The sequence below is a fragment of the Ochlerotatus camptorhynchus genome, unplaced genomic scaffold, assembly GCF_037179485.1.
Source record: "Ochlerotatus camptorhynchus isolate MF236.1 unplaced genomic scaffold, CSIRO-AGI_Acam_v1.1 ptg000230l, whole genome shotgun sequence".
NCBI classification, from domain to species: Eukaryota; Metazoa; Arthropoda; class Insecta; order Diptera; family Culicidae; genus Ochlerotatus; species Ochlerotatus camptorhynchus.
The window spans coordinates 416,430-439,674 of record NW_027040720.1 but is presented as its reverse complement, the minus strand read 5'-3'; the positions used below and the strand labels follow the sequence as shown (position 1 = coordinate 439,674).

Sequence of the window (23,245 nt, the reverse complement as noted above, 5' to 3'; positions counted from 1 at the left end):
TGGAAGAAGTTAAAATTTCTCAAATATTGCTGAGCTTTGGATCTAGTAGTCCAAACACTGATCAAAATTTATATGTTGGTCCTATCAGAGTCGATGTTATAATAAGAGTCCCGGCAAGAGAAAATGTTGCGAACAAGCAGCACTGTTTGTGATTTATTTTTCGTCGGACTAAACGGCAACCAGATTTTTTGCGTCAGCATCGGATGACTTTCATTCAGAAGTGAAAAATTTGATGTCGATAACGGAGCTTCTGGGAGACAAAAGCAATTATACAACCTGATAAATTTTTACAAACAAGTTGTGGCTATAACTTATAAATACCACAATGTACTAAATAAAGCGAAGCAATGTTTTCATCTAAAATTACTAAAATATTGTCTGGAATGAATGCAATACTTGTAAGTGCGCGACGAAGCCACTAGAGGTGAACAAGTCCTGCGAATTCGAACAAGTCTTGGGGATGTTGTGGGACCCAGAGAGAGATAACTTCAGCCTCTCGACGGTGGTTCGGTAAGACCTTCAGCCATACATTCGGGAAGGTGATTGGCCAACGAAGAGGATTGCGTTACGGTGTATAATGAGTATGTTCGATCCAAAGCAGTTCTTGGCTCCTCTGCTCATACATGGCCGCATCCTCATGCAGGATTTGTGGCGTAACGGTATCAAGTGGGACGAAAGGCTGACCGCGAAACACTACGAACGGTGGGTGAAATGGACACAGTTATTCCATCTGATTGACGAGATCCGAGCTCCTAGGTGCTATCTGGGCAGACTAGATTCGAAGCAGTGATGCCACATTTTTCGATTTTCAATCTGTATTTTCATCGCAAAAAATCTTTTTAATCTGTATCTGACTGACAAAAATCTGTAAACAAATCTGTAAAATTTCAATATTTTGGTCTTAGTGCAGCTTTACGTAAATCTCCATTGAGTTAATTCATTGTTTAGAAGGACTTTGTTCAAAGTTTAGAATCTTGAAAAATTACTAATCACAGCCATGCTTTCTAAAGAATTTGTCTATTTGAAAAATCCCCAAATCCTACAAAATTTTTGTTAAGTGGTGTGTATCTTTTCTATAGATTGAAAATATAAAACATTAAGTTCCAGTTGTAAGAGGCCAATCTGTTTCCGGCTGAAGATTTTCTTAATGAAGTAACTATCACAATTTCTAGAATTTTATTTTTTGTATGTCTGTAATTATGACAACCTTTATCTGGACATTTGTTTTTTTTTTCAACTCCGTAATTTTTCAATAAGTTTTAACACAAAACTTTTACTGAAAGTTTAGTCGAATTGTATGCAATAAAGGGTGATACGGTCAAAATTTGGTCAAGGGAAAACGCGTGTAAATCGGTGAAATCGTTTATTTAAAAAATCAAATTAAATTTCTTTTTCAAGTTCAATTAGTATAAAATTCAGGAAAAATATTCAGTTAGGCTTCCGCTTTTCCAAATCCGAATTGCCGGGCCTTACGCTTGACCCCTGCCATCAGATTTTGTACAGCCACCTTGTCCACCTTCTTCGCCGCAGAAAGCCAGTTTGCCTTGAACTGCTGCTCGCCCTTAGCAGTTTTTTTGGTCTTCTTTAGGTTCCGCTTGACAATAGCCCAGTATTTCTCAATTGGGCTTAGCTCTTTCGTGTTGGGAGGGTTCTTGTCCTTGGGAACCACCTGCACGTTGTTGGCGGCGTACCACTCCATGGCCTTTTTACCGTAATGGCAAGATGCCAAATCCGGCCAAAACAGTACGGAACAACCGTGTTTCTTCAGGAAAGGCAGCAGACGTTTATTCAAACACTCTTTCACGTAAATTTCTTGGTTGACAGTCCCGGAAGCTATGAAAATGCTGCTTTTCAAGCCACAGGTACAGATGGCTTGCCAAACCAGATATTTCTTTGCGAACTTTGACAGTTTCATGTGCTTGAAAACATCTGCTACCTTTCCCCTTCCTTTTGCCGTATAAAACTCCTGTCCCGGAAGCTGCTTGTAGTCGGCTTTGACGTAGGTTTCGTCGTCCATTACCACGCAGTCAAACTTCGTCAGCATCGTCGTGTACAGCCTCCGGGATCGCGCTTTGGCCGTCGTATTTTGTTTATCATCGCGATTTGGAGTCACTACCTTCTTGTAAGTCGATAGTCCGGCTCGTTTTTTGGCTCGATGCACGGTTGTAGACGATACACCCAGCTTATTTGCGGCATCTCGGAGAGAGAGGTTAGGGTTTCGCTTGAAACTACCGGCAACTCTCTTTGTCGTCTCAGCGGCTTCCGGTTTTCGATTTCCCCCCGATCCAGACTTCCTGGCTGTCGACAAACGTTCCCCAAACACTTTAATTACATTTGTAACGGTTGATTTGGCAACTTTTAGCGATTTTGCCAACTTTGCGTGCGAGTAGCTCGGATTTTCGCGATGCGCGAGCAAAATTTTGATACGCTGCTCTTCTTGCTTGGACGGTATTTTGACAACTGAAGAGTGAATTCCAAAATCAAAATAGGAGCAACATTCTACACACACACACCTTCAAAATGAGGGGTGTTCAGGTTTTTTAAATGCAAAATTGAAAGAAATATGTCAAGTTGATATTGACCAAATTTTGACCGTATCACCCTTTATTCCAAGGGGTGTTCAACTCTGCACACCTTAATTTGTGCCGAGTTATAAGTTGTGTCAAAAGCTGTGCCAAGCGCTCTGCCGAACGTACCTATTAAGGACAATTAAAGTATGCTTATCAAGGTGTTTGGTAACCCTGAAAGTTATGAATTTTATATTTTTGTTTACATTCTCAATTTCTCTGATGGATCATGGTAGACATTCACCTCCATTCTCATTGATCATTAGTGGGTCGGGAGGTGGAAGAGAAACTGCAAACCATCAAACCAAGCATAGTTAATTCCCACGCTTGGAGCAACATCGTCGAACCAGTTTAAATCATCTGATCGACTCAGAAGTGCGTGTCCTAAAAGATATAACCCAAGTCTATCGTATCGCTGATTATGATGCCTTCCCCTGAAGAACTGTCATAAGTTGAAATTAGGATTGTCAGCCACCACCGAGGGGGACGACTCTATCTACGATGCAAAAAAGATTGTGTTTTGATATGGCTAGCTGCGCGCATGCTGAGTAGATAGAAAGTAGATTGATGACGATTCTGAAGATTTCCTGCAAAAAGATGATGAGCGATGCAAGTAGATGTGGCAAATGAAAGAAGATTTTTCGAAGATAGATTCGCTAGTGTGAAATTTGTTGAGCATCTAAACTTGAGATTTAGATGTGTCGCCCCCCTCGGCCACCACAGACTTCAGCGGAAGTGCTTTATCAGGCGCCTTAGATCTGTATAGAACTAGAGAAGATTCCGCCCAATCTAGTCAGCTCCACACAGATGACAAACGTGGGCAATTGGTGATTCAAGAGCATATAGCATTACAGATACACGTTTCGATATTCTATGGACATCGCTTTAAATTCCTGTGGTTGGCCTATCAAAGACCACACCAATAAAGACTAATGACTGACAAGAATACCCGAGGAAAAACGCAGGAGAAAATGTGAAAATTTCCGTCCCGAAGATACTCGGCAAGACCGGGAGCCAAATCTGACCGCCGCTAACTTGTTTTCTTCTTTAGTGTTCATTATGTATAACAAAATTGTTGATGTACCTCAACTCTCGCAGAAGATATTGTTCTGATCCTTCGTTGTACGATTCGAGATTGGATACACATGACAGTATCAAATGTTATGTTCAAAAATAAGAAGTGTGTTCTAGAATAAAGCCTCCAGTGGGACAGCATGTGGGCTAGAATGTGAGCAGCATTGGAAAAACTTTCACGATATTTCACGAAGTTCATCAAGGAAAAAGGTCATGAGTGCGTTTTGGTGAACTTTTCCAATAGTGAATATGAAGATTCATCAAACTATAGATGCCCGATGCTCATCGTTCCACAATTAAATCCGATCTTCGCAGCATGCATGGTACTCTTATTTTCATACGAATGACAGAATAGTGCAGGTGTTCTGCCATCCCTGTTGTATAGTTGGGATCCATTTGCTTGATATTGATAAAATTGTTGGTGTGGCCGTTCGCATTTTTCACAATAGTTTCATCCTCAATTGAAAAGGAATCGTCTCTAGAGGAAACCCGTTTCAACCGTCTTGACTGCCATATCGACAAGACGCTCTGGACCGGCCATGGTGTACATAGATGAACTCGACTGAAGTGAGGCCCTGATAGAAGCTGTTCTAGATGAAAACACGATCCGCTGTGATTTTTGCTGTGGAAATCGGAAGAGACGGACTTAGTTTTGCTAGGTTTGAAGAGATTCACGATTCAGACAATACTTACAGATTGTTTCGAATGATCCCCAACACCAGTGGGTATCCGTATGTCGTTTACAACTTCTTGATTGAATCCTTGTATCACCAGCTTTATGTATGACATTATCCCACTAGTTTCGTTTGTGAGTAAACAAAGTATTGACCCGAGTAGTAAACCTTAGAAACGATTTACAAAATGTCAACACTCAACAGTGGTGCCGTTTTATATTATATTGTTTGTGTCTTCCTTGTCAAAGTGTGCCTTAATGTGCCGAACAATGTGTCATGCTGTGTTTCGGCACAGTGTGCAGATTTGATTGCCCCTTGCAATGTTCTTTATTTCTGAAATTTTGTTAATCAAATATCAATATACCCAGTTGACTCTTCGACAAATAGAAAGGGAAACTACTATTTCTTCCAACGAGAAATCAGAGCATCTGAACATCAGAAGTCCATTCAAAAGATTCCAAGTCCATTCGAAGGTAAAACAATGATAATTTATTTAGTGAAAAAGACGATTTGGGTTTGATGCTCAGATTGAATTCAAGCTGTTCAAAAGTAAGAAAAGATTATTATTCGGAATTAAAAAATATAAAAAATAGTATAACATATTTTCCCCTCATTTGAAAAATCTGAAAAATCTGAAAAATCTGTATATTTTTGAAAAATCTGTAATCTGTATATACAGATATTTTTATCAAAATATTGACAAAAATCTGTATAATTACAGATAAATCTGTATATGTGGCATCACTGATTCGAAGGCGTACGATACGGTATAGTTGTATGTGTTCACATATGCTGGCGATGCGGCTTATGGGCGTTGCTTATTTCCGATTTGAGGACAGCGGAGTCGTTCACTGCGCATTCGACAAAAGCGAAGGTGGCACCATTGCAGTACCTTTCTACGCCACGAATGGAGCTAGAGGCTGCTGTTCTAGGCGCGCGGCTGATGAAGTCAATCTGCGGTAGTCATTCCGTTCCTGTTTTGAAGTGGTTCCTGTGTTGCGATTCGTATACTGTGGTGTCGTGGGTGTCCGGTGATGGAGGTTAAAGAAGAACTACGCTCATAGAGGTAACTCTAAGACAAGTAGGTCCCGAAGAAACGTGCTCAACTTTTTGGCTCACCTCTGGTACTATCTTCGGTCCCAAGCTTGTCGAATCACCCCTCAAAACATAGGAAAAACCAATAACCCCTCATTTTATCTGTCAATCTTTCATAGCGAATCAAAACAAACATTGCGTAGTACTAGAATTTCGACTAGAATAGGGTACGTTAATCGTTTGCTTGGGACCAATAGGCTACTAAAGTGGTGAGCCAATTTAAAATCGTTAGTTTCGTATTGATTGTTGCTACGCTCAAGCGTGCTGCTGCATCATATTCTGTTGCCTGAGGGGTTGATGGAGAGGATGCAGCATATTTCTCGGTGGACGGTGATGGTGCGAACGGTAGCAGTAGTGTTCCGTTTTGTGTCCAACTGGTGTCGCCGGATCAAGAAGATGCCGATTGAAGCGTGGTCGATTTGCTGGACAAATGGTGTTCAGCGGACAGAAAATCGGTCGAAGAAAGTTACGTTCGAGATCTCCGTCAAAAATTCGCCGTATCGCTAGGATTTGATGGAAGCTCGTACGGTGCACAAGCTGGATATCCCTGCACAACAGTTGGATTCCCGGAAACTGAAGAAGCAGTTGGAACATCTCAAGGATGTAGACCTTTCGTTCATTTCGACTTTTTGTCCATTTCTAACTTTTGTCCATTCGACCGTTTGTCTATTGCAGCCTTTGGTCCACTTATACCTTTTGTGCATTCGACTTTTTATCCATTTCGAACTTTTCTCCCTTGGACATTTTGTCCATGCGACCTTTTGTTCATCTAAGTTCAATTCGACCTTTTTGTTCTTTCGACCGTTTATCCATTTCAACATTTTGTCCCTTTGACATTTTGTCCAATCGACTTTTTGCCCTTCGACCTTTTGTCCATGGACATTATGTGTTTCAACCTTTTGTCCAACCGGCTTCGAGAACCGTTCAATTAACTTCATGGATATTACAGGAACTTTGAAGAAGTTCCAAGAAACTCTGGGAATTTCCGAAAACTTCAGCAATGTTTCGATATTTTCAAAGAGGATAAGAGACCTTTAGAGAAGTTTAAAGATTTTTAAGCAGTTTCATTATTTTTATAGCTGATTCAAGTATGCCAAGAGAGATCATAGATCTTCAGTGCAGTTTCGTTAATTAATTATAGGAACTTTCAAGGAAATGCAGAACAATCCTTACAAAAATCTGAGATTTACTGATATTTTTAAATAATTCTTGCAAGAATTCACTGAAGCTTTGTTTCAAAATTCTATTAACAAATCGCTTAAACTCTGCATAGAGATGAAGAGCTTTTGAATGTGTTGATTTATTTCCTTTTAATTCCGTTACTACTCCGTCTACTACTTGCAGACTTCATCAGTGCCAAGTACACCACTTGGCACTGATTAAGTCTGCAAGTAGAAGATGAAATACGCGTATCTGTCAAAAGATATGCAATTATAATGGAATTAAAAGGAAATAATTCAACACACTCAAAAGCTCTTCATAAAGGGATTCCTTGAAGAGGTTCGACAAAATTAAAAGATTCTCCATAGAGTTTCCATACAATTCAAGTCAGACAAGTATTGAAATTCAGTGTTCACTCGGCTGTCGACAGAAGCAGGTCACTCTCGATGTGTGTCACGCGATCGTCTGTTTACTCGGCAGCAACCATTGTGTGGTCCTCCTCATTGTTCTTCATCAGCAGTTCTTTCGGTCGATGCGTCGTCGACTTTGGAAAGCAACCGTTTCGTGATGAGTGTGTGAGTGCTGACCACTTTTTGCGTCCATTGCTGCAATGGAAGCGCTCTGCCCATCGTTGGCGATACTGCTACACAATGAAACTACTGGAAGCGGCTCCCGTTCTGACGGAGGAGGCTTATTGGACAGCGGAAGATAAAGTATTTATTGTGTTGTATATTTTGACTATAGTTTTAAGATGTATTGTATAGTGAACAAGAATCCTCGGCTCTGTAAAGTTAATTCGACCGAGTCTTATCAAATAAATTAATAAACTACAGTTTTGCTTTATTGTAGAGGCTTTCAGCCTTTAGCAAGTTCGTCTCTTAACAACAACAAGTATTGAAATTATCTATATTCTTCTTGAAAATATCCTTGAAAATCTTCTCGTAATTTCTTTGAAATCTTCTCGTAATTTCTTTGAAATCTTCTCGTAATTTCTTTGAAATCTTACTCTCAAAATTGCATTCCCTTGGGTAACTTCTCAGAACTCCCTTGGAACTCTCTGTGAATTCTTACACTTGATATTATTTTTAAAACTAGCTTGGAATTTTCCCTAGTATTATTTTGGAACTTACCTTAGAACTCAATGACCTCGAAATTTCCTTCGAATTATCATTAGAACTCTCCAAAATTGCTTCTCAGAATTTATTTGGAATCTTCATTAGAAAATGACCAGGAATCCTTGTCACTGTTGTCATAGAATTTTTCTCAGAACAACCACAAATTTTAACACTGAACTCTATTTAAAATCCATCTGGAACTCTTCCTACATTTCACTTGGAGCTCTATTCTAAACTCTCCTATACAGTAATGACCCGATTTTGTCAGCCTCCTTTTCGAAAATCTTTTCTAATATTCTACGAAACCCATGCGCTTTTTCATCCATCTTGAAGACGAATGAGAATGATTTGGAATTACGGTTATACAAGTCTGATATGTGAATACGGCTGACAAAATTGGTTTATTACTGTATTTAAAAAATCTCTTGGAGTTCTTCCCTGAAATACTTTGGTGTTATCCCTGGAATTTATTCTAATATCTCCTCAAAATTCCGGTGGAAATTTCATCAAAATTCTCTTAATAGTTCTTCAAAGTAACTGCATTGTGAAAATCTAGTCTATTCTTAAGGGTCTTAAGATGTTTCAAGGTAGAGAATATTTTTTTTCTAGAGAGAGGTTGAAGTTTATTTTTTCCCGATATGTCGTCTGAAATCACGGGATGCTCCCGGTATTTCCCCGGTGATTTTGAATTCCTAGATGTTTCCCGGATTTCCAATTTCCCAGTCACCACTGGACTGAATTTGTTAAATTAATACAGCAATTTTTTCCTTGTGCTGGAGCATTTAATGTTTTTTAGTATGTTCAAATTTTAAGCTTTTTCAGAAACAAAATTTTTTTCCTGTTTTTGGAGCAATTTCCGGAATTTTGAATATGATCATAAGACTACAATGAAATTCTGCCAAATTTAGAGAACTTGAAGAAACTTTATTCAGAGTAGCTTAGTAGTATTTTCTGTGCCTGATTTTCCTTTAATTTCTCGCGAAATCCACCACAGGTTTTCATTTGGATTTTGTCAAAAATCTGCTGAGATTTTCCGCAAAGTTTTTAAAATACAATTTATTATCGAACCATTTCACATTCACATAAAAGCGTTCGAATTATGATTTACTAGCTGACTGTGCCCGGCCTTGCTCGGTATTCAATATTAGCTTGAGTCAGTGCTGAGATTTGTCATTGTCATTGACAGACTTTCGCGCGATATTGACAAAATTGTTCGTCACATAGTCACTGACAGACTTGATCCTCAAAAAAACCTTCGTCAAAATCTCATTCATTTTTTCGTCAATGACAAAGATTCACCTGGTAACAAAAAGTGTAATTTAGTACATTCTGTGTCACATTATTGTTATCCAAGTAGCTCAGGACGTAGATACTTGTTCACTAAAATGGATCCATGTAATTGTTTTGCTCAAGTCATTTAATTTTGTTACAAATTTAGGTAATAAACAAATATGCACATGTTCGTCACTGACACCATTGTCATTGACAATTGACATGGTTTGCCTTGACTATGAATGTTAGCTAAAATGAGTGACCAAAGCAGAATTGTCAATATCACCGTGTACTGTCGAGATTTTGCAGCACTGGCTTGAGTTTATGCACCAATTAACAAAAAAAAGCATGCTATATTTTACGCAGCCCCCCCTCTTATCTAAGGGGCTACCCCCTATGGCCACCACATGCCAAATTTCAAATTTGGTTCCATTTGCTTGATTAGTTCTCGAGTTATGCAGAAATTTCTGTTTCATTTGTATGGGAGCCCCCCTTTACATAAGGGGGAGGGATCTCGAACCATCACAAGAAAATTTCCCTGCCCCAAAAACTCCTGCATACAAATTTTCACACCGATCGGTTAAGTAGTTAGACAGACAGACAGACAGACAGGACAGACAGGACAGACAGGACAGACAGGACAGACAGGACAGACAGGACAGACAGGACAGACAGGACAGACAGGACAGACAGGACAGACAGGACAGACAGGACAGACAGGACAGACAGGACAGACAGGACAGACAGGACAGACAGGACAGACAGGACAGACAGGACAGACAGGACAGACAGGACAGACAGGACAGACAGGACAGACAGGACAGACAGGACAGACAGGACAGACAGGACAGACAGCTCCCGGCCCGGATGGAATTCCCAAGCGTTGAAGGCTGCGATCCAGACGTTCCCGGACATGTTCAGGATGGTGCTGCAGAAATGTCTGGACGAGGGTCAGTTCCCTGATAGGTGGAAGGTCCAAAAGCTTGTGCTGTTGCCGAAGCCCGTAAAACCGCCGAAGTGGATCCTGCATCGTATATGCCAATATGCTTGCTGGATACTTGGAAAGGATCATCCTGAACAGGCTGACGAAATGCACGGAGAGTGAACACGGATTGTCGGAAAGACAGTTTGGATTCCGGAAAGGGAGATCGACGGTGGATGCAATTCGGACAGTGATTGACAGTGCCGAGAAAGCTTCCAAACAGAAGCGGAGAGGAAATCGATACTGCGCCGTGATTACGATTGATGTGAAGAATGCATTCAATAGCGCCAGCTGGGAGGCCATCGCCAAGGCGCTCCATAGAATGAGGGTTCCAGACTACCTCTGCAGGATTCTAAGTAGTTACTTCCAGAACCGGGTCCTGGTCTACGCGACAGACACGGGGCAAAAATCGCTTAGAATCACGGCGGGAGTTCCCCAAGGCTCTATTCTAGGTCCCACGCTCTGGAACAGAATGTACAATGGCGTGCTGACGCTCAAGCTGCCCAAAGGAGTTGAGATCGTTGGCTTTGCGGACGATGTCGTCTTGACGGTAACCGGTGAGACGCTGGAAGAAGTGGAAATGTTGGCAGCCGAAGCGATAGATACGATTGGTAACTGGATGCAAGGAGCGAAGCTGCAGATAGCCCACCACAAGGCAGAAGTGATGTTGGTCAGTAACTGCAAAGCAGTGCAGCGGGCAGAAATCACCGTTGGAGTGATGATCGACGACCGGCTAAACTTTAGCAGCCACATCGAATATGCTTGCGAGAAGGCGGCGAATGTCATCAACGCAATAGCCAGAATCATGCCGAAAAATTTTGGTCCAAGCAGCAGCAAGAGGCGTCTTCTGGCTAGTGTGTCCTCATCGATACTGAGGTACGGAGGTCCAGTCTGGATTGAAGCGCTGAAAATGAAGCAGAACCAAAGGAAATTGAACAGTACGTTCCGGCTCATGGCCATGCGAGTGGTGAGAACGGTGTCGATGGCTAAGTGGTAGATGGACACACAAGCTAATACCGATTATTTCGACCTGGGTGAACAGGAAGCATGTTCCTGTCTGGTCATGGCTGCTTCAGGAAGTACCTGCATCGGTTCGGACACACAACGTCACCCTTCTGTCCGGAGTGTGGAAATGTGGAAGAATCACCAGAGCACGTGGTCTTCTAATGTCCTAGATTTGAAGAAATGTGTCGAGGGGAGGGCACCTTTAACGCCGTCAGCAGAGCAGTAACGCAGATCATGTCAGCGCTGCAGCAAAAATGGCGGGAAGACCAACTAGAAAGTAGTAATGTGCTCACACAAGTGCAAACTGAAAGCCGAAGCCGGGAGAACTCTCCGTCAGAGTAGGCTGAATCCACCATCGGGAATAACCGAGTAGAACGTGACGCTGGGGGCTAAATGGCTCACAAATTGGAGAGACGATCAGCGAACTGGAAGCGCCAAGAGGTAAAGTGAGGTGCGTAATGCTCCGAAGTAATATGACAAGTGGTTCCGGGGGAAAAGGGCAAGGCGTCCAAGGAGGTTTTAGTACGGTAAGAATCCCACACACCGTGTCAACGCGACTGTGCGCCCAGTCATCAAGCGGTGGCACGATGGCCTGCTGAAGGTTTCCACCTTGCCAAAAAAAAAAATAGGGTAACAGACAGAAATAAATTTTTATATAGAGGAAATTACTCTAATGTTGGCCTATGGATCTAAGATTGAGCCCATCGCTAAAAATCAGCTATTTCCGGAGTGATTAGAGATTTGGGCGTAATTGCATTTGTAAACAAACACGTCAATCACTGATTTCCCACGAATAAAGGGTCAATCTCGAAAACTAATAACGCTATGAGGTAGAGGAATGATTCCTCTATCATTTGGTATAGTTTGTTTATGAGATTGAGCTTTAATTCAAGAGAAATCGGCATTTGACGTCTTTGTTTACGAAAGCAATTACGCCCAAATCTCAAATCACTCCGATCAATTCTATGTAAATGAACGCGTCATTAGGACGGTACTAATGGATATTTTTAGTCGTTATTGAAAATTTAGTCACATTTATGTATGGGCCCGAATTAGGAGCATTTAGGCCGACATTACATCCATTTCCCCTATATAGATTTGTTTTTTTTTTAATCCTGAACATGAAAGCATATAACCCGGACAACAAATTTTTGAGATCTTAGAAATAGAAAAAAAATATTGATAAGATTCTGAGTTTGGTAAACTTTGTAAGGTTCCGCACTTGATAAAATTACAACATGTACTGGAATTTTTATAATCTTTAAAGATTCATGTTTAAATTTATTTTTTTTTCAAATTTTCTCGAATTTTGATTTTTTTGATTCTAAAACTTGGATGAATTCAATATTGAGCAGTTCCATGCAAAATGACAAATCGGAAAAAAAACACGACCTTCTATGATTTGTATGGAACTTTGCATAATCGTGTGTTAATGATTCATATTTATTCTAAAATTCGGCCATTTAAGATCTTTTAAAATTTTTAAAAAATGGCATCATCGAAACGGCACTTCTGATCGAAAAATTGTAAACGCAAAATTGTAGAGAAAAATAATATATTTTTTTTAAGAAAAAAATACTTAAAAATGTTTTCAGTAATTTAAAAAAAAAGTGTTTATCTCGAAATGTCCTTGCCCGATTTTTTTAATTTAAAAGATACTTTTCAAATTTTTTTCCATAATTTTATATAATATTTCCTTGGAATATTCCTCGGAATCTCCTTAATATGCCCTTCATATTAAGCTTTTAATTCTAGGCTCAAATTTTGAAGTTATGAATCAATGTGAAGAGAGTCCTATAAGATTGCAGACACTTGTTTTTTTTTTAATGAAGCACCCTAATGTGACAGCCTCCGGTTATGATGAGCTGTACAACTGTACATGTCGCTGTATTGCCGGCCGTGTACAGAACAGTACTAGCAGCTAACTAGTAGGAGGCGGAGAAGTGGGTTGTTTTCATTTTCGTACTCTTCTTGACAAACTGAGCGGAAACGAGCGGCAGAAAAGCTCCGGTCCCTGCCGCAGTGATGCCACATTTTCAATCTGTATTTTGAGTTCCACCCATCTTTATTGATTTTTCAGCTTTAAAAATCTGTATAGATCGGTATATTTTTTTAACAGATGTATGTATCGAAAATTTCCATAAAATCTGCATGATTCCAGAAATCAAATCCGTATATGTGGCATCACTGGGTCCATGCCGTGCCGAACAGCGCAAGAGGCAGTAGAGCGCTGCTTTGCGGATCCGGTGTTGGCTCCCGATGCGGGAACGTGTTCGAGCATGTTTGCACACAAATACACACGGCCGAGAGAAAGCTGCTTGTCTGTTTTATTAAATTTAATAACATTTCCGTCGCGTCCTTGTTAATCTCTGATGGCGGCCTGGCAGCAGCAACCAGCAGTGGACGGTAAGACGAGAGGAAGTTTTGTGCCGGTTGGTGTTAATAAGCGACTTGGGTGTTGGGGAGAGGGACGTAGCCAGGGATTGGATTTCGCGTTGCGAACTGTATCCCGTCAACTGCTTTGCAGTTGCTTTAAGCTGGGTTTAAACAAGGGAAGTCAGTTGAATTCAATTGGCTCGAAAAGTTGAGCCAGGTTCAACATTCTTCAATTCAAGTCAATTGATCAACTCACTTGAATGGCAAGGTATACACGTTCAATTTGCGTCAGTTGAATTCAACTGAGTTGATCAATTTGCTTGCCTTGTAAATCTAGCTCATTAAGGCTGTGTCCCATTTGCCGAGTTAAATTTAATCCGGGGTTTCGGAAATTATTTTCCATGTTCGGAAATCCCTGTCAGTGATGCAAAATATCATGACACTCACTCGACACTCGTCAACGCATCAACCGACTATAACTGACAGTACGTTTTGTCACGCAATGAGAGGTAGAGCCATGGCAAACAACAATCATCAGTAATGGTCGCTGCTGATGCTGTAAAGCACAACGAAAACAGTGAAGCCTTCTGCAGTACGATGATGAGAAAAAGCGAAACGACAGAAGAAAGTGAAAACAATGCCTACGCTTTCCAAGTTCGTCGTTCGGCACGCGCGACTGTGTGAGCCACAAACAAAGCTGGCAAAATGAAACGGAACCTGTTGGGCTCACTCATCAACACACTCACATAAGCAAGCAAAGCAGCAACTGCTTCAAAACGAGCACAGATGAGTGTCGTGATTGTCGGGAATGACCAGATCGGTGATGGTTCACCACCGAAGACGACAGTCACCAGTTGCTTTTTACTTCTTTCGTCAATGGATGGTCTTGGAGACTGCTTCGACAAGCACATTGATAGGAATTTACCAAGCGTTACTACCATCAGCTGTTTGACGATCGTGATTGTGATAGGTCGCAACTCTGATCCCTGTATTGTCGATCGACTGGTTTTCTGAGGCTCGAACGGTCACGGTTGTCAAAATCTAACTTCTTGTCTGTCAGAAATAACTTCGCTCGGATAGTAGGGTTAACCGGCAAGATTCCATCTGTCACTTCTGCTGTGGTTAGCTGCGCGCACGCTGAGTAGATATAAAGAAGATTGATGACGATTCTGAAGATTTCATGCAAAAAGACGATGCACGACGCAAGTAGATGCGAGAAATTTCATAGATTGATTCACTTGTGTGAGATTTTTTCGAGCTTCTAGAATTGAGATTTAGATGTAACGCCCCCCTAGGTCGAAACGTCGGATGGACGAAATAAGTAAGCTTTCCTTTGTAGCTACCTAACTACATCACTGACTAAGTTGGGAACGAAACGACACAGTGAAGTGTTCCGTCAATGTTGACGATGATTACGGTGCTGAATTAGGTGTTAGGAAAGGAATGTGTACTAATCAAAGTGACGGAAATAGATAGATTCAATAAATTGCTGGAACGGTTCTGCCATTTAGCTGTAATGAGCAATTGCAAGCCTGGTAAGTGATAAAGAACTTTTAAAAGTGTCCGATACATGGGCTATGCGTCCGGATTACTAGTCATTTCGTTATTCAATTTTATACTTGTTCAAAACAGTCAGTTGTACATAAATCCAGCTATTCAGTGCTACTGTTATTCTACAAAAATATCTATTTTTCGTAATTATGAAACAATGCGATACTATAACGATAATTTTTATTTGTAAGATGCAAGAAAATATGGTAAACAAATTTTATATGTCATACACAAACTTTACCACCTCTTCTTGCATCTTACAAATAAAAATTATCAGCAATCGTCTAAATTTTCAATAGCGACCAAAAGTATCCATTAGTACCGTCCCAATGACGCGTTCATCTAGGTAAAATTGATAAAAAGTAGATTTTTAGCGATGGGCCCAATCTTAGATCCATAGGCCAACATTAGAGCCATTTCCCCTATGTATTTGTACAAGAGTTTTCCTGTTTGTTTGTAGACATAAGCTGCTCGAGGAAAAGGAGGCAGGAAGCTGTCATGTTTTCATTTAAAAAAAGTCAAGTTCGGGTTGTTAGACGTCACAATATTTCCTTTCTAATGTAAAACCATTACTCTTCGAGTCAATTGGAAACACATACTTTTTATCTCTTTAAAGGGGTATTCCCGATTTTTTTTTTTAAAAAATCAATTTTTTTTTCACGTTTTTTTGTACTTTAGACTATATACTTGCATCCCCCCAAGCCGTTTTCTGATCAGCGAATTCGGTGTCCAGGCATAGCTGACTAATGGTAAGAACCCCCAAATGGTTTTAACTAAAGTCAAAACTTTAAACGCGTTTTTCTCGAAACCACATTTTTTTATCGGGCGAAGATTTTTCTCAGAAACTATAAGAGATATTGACTTGAATCTTTGCGCATATCATATTAACATTTAACATTGTTTGAAGCACCTTAAAGTTGCAAAAAAGCGGGCTAAAAATCGCCTGTTTTTTCATATGGCCGCCATTTTGTTAATTTGCAAGATTTTTTGCTGCCAACGGGAGAAGCTCCAGAGAATCTTATGCAGATTATTAATTTCATCACGAAATCTGTTTCAGATGAAGCCGTTCCAGAGAAAAGTCTTCGCCCGTCCAGGCGTTTACGGCGAACAGGGGTCTGTTTGTCGCCATTTTGTGACGTCAATGTCTTTTTTTATGTCGAAAAAAATTTATTTGTAAACTTTAATGTTCAATAAACAAGAATCCCAAAGAGTTAGGCGCATTACTATTCATTTTCCTTGAAAAAAATTAATTGAAAAACAGGCCGAAAAAAGGCAAAAGATTGGGAATACCCCCTTAAACACGTAGACCTGCTTATATACCAAACTAGCCATTTCAAAATGTCTGCTTTGGTCGCAGAATCTACTAAACAGGAAAAACAATCTTGGGTAGGTTCTCAGGTATCCATACATCACTTTCCGTTATTCATTCGGTTTGATGAAAAAGAAAATATGTTGAAATCAATTGCATATTGCATTTCAGTTTAGAAACAGTTGAAAATCTATAATAATTCATGCTGAACAATGCATTAGGTCGTAAGCAACATTGGCAGATTCTCTTCGTCGACATTCTGTTTACATCCTCACGGTCATGTTAAGACATTCCCAGCTAATTTCAGCACACAGATCGATGACACACGCTATTATCTAGCAGTTTATACGACAAACATGACAAGAAATGATTCAATACCCAAGTTATTAACGAAAGAGAAAGTCGATGAAGAGAATCGATCAATGTAGGACCTAATGCATTGTTCTGCTTGATTTCATTACACTTCAGTATATGATTGCATAATGACATTTACAACAAGATTTAAAGGTAATTAATATATTGTATCTGCTGTGCGGACCGTAAATATAATCATGTTTAAGGTACGTAATATGTATAACTTTATAACCTAACCTAGTAGGTAAATACACCCGTGTTAGTTTTATCTCATTTCACTAAATTCTTGTTCCATAGATGAATCTCATCGAAGGATAAATATCAAAATGAGCTTTTGGCAGCTGATTTATAACGAAAGGGGATATAGCTCAGTGGTAGAGCGTTCGCTTTGCATGTGAAAGGCCCCGGGTTCGATCCCCGGTATCTCCATTTTTTTTTTTTGGAAATGTGCTTCAAGACGTACGGTAGACAGAGCCACCCACAATGGATACGTTGCTGCGCTCCGTTGACGTAAGCTTGACAGATAACCTATGGGTTAACTGTCAAATCAACGCAACCGCAACGTATCCATTGTGGGTGGCCATTTACATTATACTGACTGTGCGTTGACTTCTCGTAGCAAGTTGTCATTGATCTCAGTTGCTAGTGTAGCCGTATAAAATTGCTTTGTTTATTATTTTCAACCAGTAAAACGGTGGCAGAGAGACTATTGACTTCTCGACGCAAGATCTCACTAATACAACCTAGCTAGCGTAGCCGTGTAAAATCGATTTGTTTATTATTTTCAACCACGAAATCAGCTGTCAAAGTTTTCGACTTGACAGCGGTTTGTTTTATTTTTTATTTTCATGTATTAGTGAAACTTCTCATCAATACTAACGGTGGTAGAGAACTCTATGCGACTGAAAAGTGGTTCAGTGAAAACTAAAATGCCGTTTTAGCTGGCAGCACTTAAGAACTCTTAATGCCACCAGCGGAGATTTTGACATCGATAGTCGCAACTCGGACTGGCGAAATTCAGTTTAGTTCTAGTGGTGACGCAATTGTTTATGTTAAACATAAAATGACGAAATATGCATTTCAACGATTGCTGCAATATAGTAAATATGGCAAGACAAGCACTAAGTCGCAATAGTGTCCGAGATTTGTACTCTAGAAAAAAAAATGAAGTTATAGATGCTAATAGTGCCTCTGTATCGTATCACAGGAAAACAGCTCTGACGACTGCTATACAATATTAAAAAATAAAATAAAACCCCTCTCTTCGGAAGTTCTCTAAACTTCTCGTCGAAAGATCTCTGAACTTCTCGTCCGAAGCTATCGGAAATTCTCTGAACTTCACGTTGAAAGTTATCTAGTCTTCTCACCGGAAGTTCTTTGTACTTCTCGTCGTAATTTCTTTGAAAATTTCGTTGGAAGTTCACCTGAACCTCTCCTTGACAGTTCTCTGATTTTTTTGACGGAAGTTCTCTGATCCTCTCCTCGGAAGTTTTCTGAGTTTCTCCTAGGAAATTCTCCTTGGAAGATCTCTGAACTTCTTGTCGGGAGGTATCTGAAATTATTTGAACTTCTCTTCGGAATTTGCTGTCAAAAGTCTCACCACGTCGGAAGTTCTCTGAACCTATCCTCACACGAGGGGGGCGACACATCTAAATCTCAAGTCTAGATGCTCAACAAATCTCCCACTAGCGAATCAATCTTGGAAAATCCTCTTTTAGTTCTCGCATCTACTTGCATCGTACATCATCTTTTTGCAGGAAATCTTTAGAATCGACGTCAATCTTCTTTCTATCTACTCAGCATGCGCGCAGCTAGCCACAGCAAAACACAATCTTTCCTGCATCGTAGATAGAGTCGTCCCCCTCGTCCTCACAAGTGCTTTGAACTTTTCGTCGTAAATTTTCCAAACTTCTAGTCGGAAAATCTCTGAATCTATCCTCAGAAGTTCTTTGAGCATCTCGTCAGTCTCTGAAGTTCTTGTTGGAAGTTCGCTGAATTTCTAGTCGGAAATTCTATGAATTTTTAGTGGGAAGTTCTCTGAACTTCAGGAAACTTCCGAGAAGTTCACGGAACTTCCAAGTTCGCGGAACTTCGGACAAGCTCACGGAACTTCTGACAAGTTCACGAAGCTTCCGACATTTTCCGACTAGAAGTTCATCGAACTTCCGACGAAAAGTTCAAAGAATTTCAATGGAGAGGTTTAGAGAACTTCCAACTAGATGTCCAGAGACCTTCTCTGAGATTCTCTTCGGAATTTCCCTGAACTTCCTCTTGGAACATCCCTTCGGAAGTTCTCCGATCTTCTCCTGGGTAGATCTCTGAATTTCCCGTCAGAAGTTCTCTGATCCTCTCTTTGGAATTTTGTTGAATTTTTCGTCGGAAGTTCTCTTCATTTCAAGTTCCTCTGAACTTCTCCTCGGAAGTTCTCTGAACTTTAGGAAACTTCTGAGAAGTTCACGGAACTTCCGACAAGTTCACGGAACATGCGTCATGTTCCGACTAGAAGTTCATCAAACTTCCGAGAAAATTTCAAAGAATTTGCAAGGAGAGTTTCAGAGAACTTCCAACTTAATGTTCACAGACCTTCTCTTCGGAGGTTCTCTGAAATTTCTTTAGGAACAGCCCTTTGGAATTTTATTTTGAACTTTTCGTCGGAAGTTCTCAGAATTTCTCGGAATTCTTATCGGATATTCTCTAAACTTTTCCTCGTAAGTTCCTTGAATTTCTCGTTGGAATTACTTTTAGCTTCGCGTCAGACGTTTTCTGAACTTCTCTGAATTCTTATAAGAAGTTCTCTGAGCTTCTCCTTCTCCGAGAATTCCACGAAACAAGTTCACTGATTTTCCAACAAGTTTAGTTTAGTTTAGTTTTTTGTTTTTTTAGAAAAAGTTTACGAAAAAATCAGACCAGTTCATGGAATTGCAAGGAAGTTCACAAACAATGAAAGAAGCTCAAGGAACTTTAAAGACGCTCACGGTTCTTCAGAGACGTTAACGAAATTTCTGTGAAGCTCAGGTATTTTCAGTTCACAGAATTTCAGAGAAGTTCACGGAGCTTAAGAAAATTTTAAGGGAATTCAGAGAAGTTCACGAAACTTTCGAGAAGCTGGCGGAACCTTCAAGAATCTGACGGATCTGTCGACAAGTTCACGAACTTTCGAGAAATTTTATTCTAGAGAACCCTAGAACATTTTTTGGGAAGTTGGAAAAGAACTTGTGATCAGTTCCAAGGAAACTTCTTTGAAGTTCTTCGTGAAATGCTGGGAAGTTTTTAGCAGTTTTCTTATAAATTGTTGAAAATGTTCTGCAGTTCCCTCGGAGCTTCCCTGAAGCTTCCTCGAAACACCTCTGAATTCCCCTCGGATATCTGTCAAGTTCCCTTACAATTTTCCGAAAACTGTCAGAGAAAGTGCTTCCCTGCGCTTCGGTCAGAGAGCGTATAGGGCGTCGTTGCGTCAATTTGATCGTGGCACATTTCGAGTATGAGAGAGTAATTGCAGTTAGATCAAAAGTGCCTGAGAAAAATGCAAGTACTTTCGCAGATTACCCGAAGTTGCGATAGTGAAGGTATGATCACAGAAAAGCAGACATCGTTTTTAACGGTCAATTTAAATGTTTCTTAGTTGGTAGTACCGCCTTTTGTGGTGCACAAGATCAATTCGGCAGCGTTTGACGTTTACACACTACAACCATCTGTTGAGTGTATTGCCATTCAAAGTATATACGACAGATGGCGATAGGGTTTACAATGATAAATGTTCAATGTGTTGTGTCTGCTTGTCAGTGATATAACATTGAGGTAACGTTAGGATAAAATCAAAACATTGAGAAATATAACGCATCACTTTCAGAAATACTTCACTTCGCAACCGATGAACCATTCTGACGGCCATATGAGTACCCAAGTAACCATATAGTCGCAATATAGCTTGTGTTTTCTTACTTTACTTTGCTTGAGTATGGTTAGTTGGGGAATCTGATGAAACTGTCACTTTTGGAAACTGATCCCTTTCGCATTTCTTTCATTCTCCTTTAGCACACAGAGCGCACTTTGGACGTGAGCCTCGTCCCAGATCACCATGGCAATTCAATAACATATAGTGGACATGAAATCGACCAAAAAAGGCGGAATCATATTAGAACCAACCAACCAAGGACGATCTACGGAAGGAAACTGCCGGTGAAGCACGGAATGAAATACGAAGTGTTAGAGAAAATCTCCAAAGTATTCCAAAAGAAGCAATTATCGACGACGGAAGAGCAGAATATGGTGAGAGCTTTCCATTTATTTAAAAAAAAATAAATATCAAAATATACTGTGGTGTTGAGTACTTGGCACTGATGAAGTCTGCAAGTAGTAGACGAAATACGCGTATCTGTCAAAAGATAAGCAGTTATAACGGAATTTAAAGGAAATAAACCAACACATTCAAAGCTCTTCATAATAAAAAAACTTCTGAAATCTAAATTTTAATTTTCAGGTGTGTGAGTGCGATCGAGATTGACATGAACTGGTGAAGGGAAGTAGGACATTTCGCCGAATGTCATTTCGCCGAAGAGCAAACCATTTTCTACGGTTTTGAACTTTTCTCAAAGTCCGAAACGGCCTTCGGCGAAACGTTCTTTGGAGAAATGTCCTTCGGCGAAACGTCCTTCAACGAAACGTCCTTCGGCGACACAGCTCCCTGGTGAAGGATTATTTCGGAGATCGGTGCAGCACCGATGACGGAAGAGATGTCAGCGGAAGACAGAAGAGCTCAACAAATCCCGGAGCAAACCACCGTACGTATTGGTGATAGATACGAGACCGGACTGCTGTGGAGAAATAACGATATCGAATTCCCGATAGGTACGGAATGGCTTTGCACCGTCAAATTTAGGAGTATCTGCAGAATGGATACGTACACCGAACCAGCGAGGGGGAGCTAACGGCAGCCCATCTGAAACAGGGTCTGGTATTTGTCTGTAGTGAATCCAAAGAAACGGTGGTGCGTCTAATCTGGCATACGCCAGCCATGGTCGCTCAATTATCTGATTCTCAAAGGACCGGACCAACCTTGCCAGCCATTTTATTCCGGCAATATGTGAAGGCTGTCTCAACCCTAGGAGCTTCATCAAAGGTGACATACAAGGAATAAGTGTTAGTTTGTTTACTAAAATGTTATGGCAAGTTTTGCTATAAGAAATTCACATCAAAGGTTGATTAATTGCGTAGGAAATCGGTTTGGCACGGCATTATTGACCTTCCGGTCGTATGAAACAGGTCAAAAACTGTCCAAATCCGCCCATAAATTGTTTTGTTTTGAATTTCTGTATGGCAAAATAGTGAACTTTCCGTGAACATTAACGGCAAAGAACTCACCAACACTGGGAGACCGTGAGCTCCTGCCCACCTGTGATAGAACCATCTCGGTCTCAGTCGGCATTATGGAGATGTTTCACCCACTAGGGATTCGTGAAGAGGATCGTTACTCACTACGATTCTTGTTCCGAACTGATCCTTTGAGTCCACCAGTCGTCTATATAATGGACGTTGCTACATTCGGGGCAATATGTTCGCCCACGTCTGCACAGTTCGTCAAGAACAAGAACGCTGCCGAGTTCGCCATCCAAGAGCTGTAGAAGGTATCGTATCAAATCACTACGTGGATACAGAAGTGGAGGCAGCGGAGATAGCAGAACAGGTGAAGGCGATCCACAGGAAAGGTGGTTTCCTGCTGCGTGATTGGCAATCCAACTGCACACTCGTGAAGCAACGCCTAGGGGAAACAACGGAGACGATACCTGTAGCTGGAGAAAAGCGCAGAATACGGCTGAACTAAAAGAGGGTGTTCAGTAAATCATCATTAGTGAATCATCATCCCACGAAGAGGCAAGTTCTGCGGTGTCTCATGAGCGTGTTTGATTCACTGGGACTATTGAGCTGTAAAATCTTGAAATAGGATATTTGGCGCACCGAAATCCAATGGGACCAGGAAATCAACTGATGCGTTCCATTTTGGAGTCCCATACCGTAACGGTTACGGAGCAATACCGATGGTCGAACTCTACGACGGTTCTGGCGTGGCTAGGAGCGGATCCCAGCAAGTATAAGCAGTACGTCTGTGGCCTGTAGGATTGGTTTTTTTTTTTCCTTTATTAGAGAGATTTTTAGCCTAAGGCTAGTTCATCTCTTTTGTAGGATTGGTGAAATACTGAATCAAACTGAAACGAACGAGTGGTGGTGGGTACGGTCGAAGCAGAACCCCGCGGATTACGCCACCAAATGGGGAAGCGGTCCATCCCTGGATGTCGATCCCTAATAAAAAATAAATACCATACCCGAACGATAACCCAAATGACAGAATTATTCCACATATGGTTTGAACACGTCATTAAGCAAAATAATCATACATATTTTATTCGGGATAGTGTCTGGTTCCATCCTTTATGATGCTACAGTCAACCGTGGAGGAGGAGCTACGCTTTTTCAATGTTCATGTGGAAGGTGCCGTGCCGACATCGGTTATCGGCTACGAGTGATTCTCCAAGTGGAAACGTTTACTTTGGGCTACGGCCTACGTGCACGAAACCTGAAACGGAAGATCTATGGCGAAGCGAAGATGACAGGATACCTCACTCAGGAGGAACTACGGCTTCATTTCGAGCAATATCATTTTCGTGTAAGTCATTGTGTTTCTTGCTATCGAGTCACGATGAACATTCCTCCTA

At 40.7% G+C, this 23,245-nt stretch overlaps 1 protein-coding gene and 1 non-coding gene across 9 annotated transcripts in view; one reads left to right on the top strand and one right to left on the bottom strand.

The window, feature by feature from the left end:
• inaE (inactivation no afterpotential E) overlaps positions 1–23,245 on the bottom strand; it is a 366,550-nt gene that overhangs the window by 137,161 nt on the left and 206,144 nt on the right. The window lies entirely within an intron of this gene.
• On the top strand, positions 16,893–16,964 carry TRNAA-UGC (transfer RNA alanine (anticodon UGC)). The gene has a single exon. It is a non-coding gene; the product is annotated as a tRNA-Ala (tRNA).